Below are 3,841 nucleotides of genomic sequence, written 5' to 3' on the forward strand. Positions count from 1 at the left end.
AGAAAGAGAAAAATAAATACCATATGTTAACACATATATATGGAATCTAAAAAAAGGTTCTGAACAGCCTAGGGGCAGGGCAGGAATAAAAACACAGACAGAGCATGGACTTGAGGACACGGGGAGGGAGAAGGGTAAGCTGGGATGAAGTGAGAGTAACATTGACATATATACACTACCAAATGCAAAATAGATAGCTAGTGGGAAGCAGCTGCGTCAACCTAGAGGGGTGGGATAGGGAGGGTGGGACGAAGACGCAAGAGGGAGGAGATATGGGGATATATGTATATGTATAACTGATTCACTTTGTTATAAAGCAGAAACTAACACACCATTGTAAAGCAATTATACTCCAATAAAGATGTTAAAAAAAAAAAAAAAACCACACAGACACTTGGAAATCAACGCATCACATCTCTCCAGCTTGTTTAGAAATTTAAATGTCATTTGCACCTGGAACATGATTTTTTGATTCCATCAAAGTAAATGTCATGATTTTTGACTAAGAGGCTCTCAGTTGACATGAGACAATTTCAGGTTTAAAATATCAGAGATTTAAATTGGAAATGGACCTTGTTTTTATTTTCTAACATACTAATCCAGCCTTTGGAAGACTGAGGAAGGATCTCCTCCACAAAGGCGGTGAGTAGGCTCCAACCCAGGAAGAAATTAAATAGGAACTGGGTAACTTTCGGGTAGCAAGAATTTGCATATACAGGAATAAGGTCGACCATTGGTTAGTGGTGTGTACCCTTCTCCCCCAACCTGCTCAGATAAAGTAAACCCATAAAAAGCAGCAAGCTCTGGTTTCTCTGCTCTGGGGGTTTTCATTCCTCAAAAGCACAAGGAAACCACAAACTTCGTGACGACCTCCTTAAAAAACGAAGCGGGAGGGGCCTGCCTGGTGGCGCAGTGGTTGAGAGTCCGCCTGCCGATGCAGGGGACGCGGGTTCGCGCCCCGGTCCGAGAGGATCCCACACGCCGCGGAGCGGCTGGGCCCGTGAGCCGTGGCCGCTGAGCCTGCGCGTCCGGAGCCTGTGCTCCGCAACGGGAGAGGCCACGACAGTGAGAGGCCCGCGTACTGCAAAAAAAATAATAAAAAATAAAAAAACTAAGGGGGAAAGATAACATCCACAGTTGCATACACTCACTTTTGTCTGTGATCTTTTTTGTCTCTGCACTGCTTGTTTGTTCATTTGATAGTAAAATGAATCGAAACAACATTCTGGAGTCTGAAGCATTATTCTCGCCCAGCTTTGAACCCAGACCAGGCCCTGGTCAGGCCCAGCTCATTTCTTACTTGACAGAATAGGAAACTGAGGTTCACCGAGCAAATCACGTCTTTCATTTTGTCAACGGTGAGGTCCCCTGAAAACCAAATGGCTCGAGCTTGTAGGGAATATTTCACCATCAGAAAGATAGAGCACAACGCTGGTTAAAGTAAAATTTTTGTGGCAGTCATCTAGACCACTAGTGGCACGGAAAATAAATTCACACCATGTTTTCTTCCCAAAACATAGAAATATTAACCAGAGCTTTCTGATGAGGGTTTCTGTGAGGAAAGAGTGGACACAGCCCTGCAGAGAGGATTCTTACACGTCTGAGGCTCTTCCCTAAAGCCACATATCTCAAGTTTGGGGTGCAGTAAAATCCCCGATTGTCCGCCCAAACACATATAACTGTGTGTTTTCAGAGAAATTTGAACCCATATGTTTCTGATTCACTTGAACAGCACTGCGCAAAAGATTTTACAAGCTTTTCTCAGGAAACTTTTTGTATTTCAAACTCGAGAGTTATATTTAACCAGAATTAAAGCAAATGTAAACCTCTACCTAGGGGGCATTAATTTGAACCAAAGACCACAAAACTACTTTTAAAGAGAACAATTGGTTTCTGGGACATGCAGGGCCCAGAGCCATATTCTCTCTAGGACCTCTCTAACTGAGCTTGGTAAACCACTAAAAGGAGCCCTTTTTAATCAAATTGAGAGAACAAAGCTCTATGGTAAATCCAAAATAGCACTTTCCTAAATCCCTACTCCAAATAAAAGATGTTATCATTATTAAACTTGGTTTAAGAAAAAAAAGCACATTTTTTTTTTCAATGGGTTAAGGAAATTGTCATGTAATTTAGTTAGCCTTTCAGGGTTAAGACCGTCTGTGACAGAAATTGAAAATTAAGGAATTTTATCTGAATTAAATCCTTTTAAAACATTCACAATTTTAATAGTAACCTCTTGTACCCAGGGGATTTCAAATCCTTACTTCTAATATCCACTGGATTTCAAAAGCAAATTCTAGACCAAATATTTGGAGTAACCTGAGTTTTGCCTATATACTATCTTCTCACTAGTTTAAAGGAGGTTTACAGAAACGGGACCCTCGAGAGAAATGATTTCTTCCCAACCATAAAACCAGGTGCACGGGAGGGTTCATTAACCATCAGCACTAAACTGGGGCTTTCCTGGGAAGTCTGAAAGTTGTAAGGATTTCCTCCAGCAGTAAAAGGAAATAATTATCAATCAGTTGTACTATCTAGTACTGGTAAAATCCAATGGAAAGTAATGATGAAGGTCAAAAGTAGTAAGTGTACGGAAAAGTCGTTTGTTGGAGTACGTATATTATATATGCAACACATACTTTATATATGTATAAAATCTACATATGGGGAGAGATAAATTAGGAGTTTGGGATTAGCAGATACAAACAGCTACGTATATAAAATAAACAGCTAGGTCCTCCTTTTTAGCACAGCAAAATATATCCAGTATCCTGTAACAAACTATAATGGAAGAGAATCTGAAAAAGAATGTATCTAACGGAATCACTTTCCTGTACACCAGAAACTAACACAAGATTGTAAATCAACTATACGTCAATAAAAAATTTTTTCATCTGCGTATATAGAGAGACAATTAAGTAAACATTGGATAGAAGCAATTATTACCAAAATAATAAAAAATGTAGGACCCCTAGGGATAATTCCTTGTGGTATGAACCTGCACGAATGTACTAGAATACCATGAGCTGCCAGATGACATCAAATTATGAGGGGATCACTTCTGGAGAGTCTATTTATGTCTTCTTTAATCAACAATCCCCAGCCCTGAAATCACTTGCATTTTAGGAAAAACTAAGATAGAAGAAAGAAAGAAACAAGAAGTAAATTTTCCATTTTCACCTAATTCAGACTTCCAGTTCTCACAAACTAACCCCTCTGAATAGGAAAAGATAATATTCCTCAAATTATAAATGTATTTACTCGGCCATAAAATGTAAAAGGCTGAGATTTTAAAAAATTGCATGCATGATTTTCCTTAAACTAAAAGGTAAGTGCCACCATATTTTAAAACAAAGAAGATTATCTTCCTTTCTCTGTAGTCTTTTAACTCAAGGAAGATGGGGAATTTTCTGCTGTTGGAGAAAATTTAAATCCTCCTTCAGACCCATTCATTTCATGAAGCTTTTCATTCCTGTCCACTCAATGATGCTTTACCCCTTCGCACAGTGTGGTGAGAGGAATGTCAGAAGAAAGACAAAGGAAAGTCGACTGTAGACACAATTGTCTGCTGTCTCTGAGATTTGTTAACCCTCGGTGTTTTTTTTCACTTAACTTCTCTGTGTGCTGCTATTTGTACCATAATCCACCAACCAACAACTCGGCCTCTTTGAATGAAAAACAGAACAAAGATGGGACAAAACTGAACATGTTGTCCTGTGGCTGGCTTCCTATGATCAAATCTAAGCCATGTATTGTGTCTTAACACAATAATTTTCCTCAAGGAATAAGGTGACTTCCTATTTCACAGCATCAGATAATATATATTTAATTTCAGGAATTT

This window comes from Physeter macrocephalus, chromosome 13 (genome assembly GCF_002837175.3).
Source record: "Physeter macrocephalus isolate SW-GA chromosome 13, ASM283717v5, whole genome shotgun sequence".
Taxonomy (NCBI): Eukaryota; Metazoa; Chordata; class Mammalia; order Artiodactyla; family Physeteridae; genus Physeter; species Physeter macrocephalus.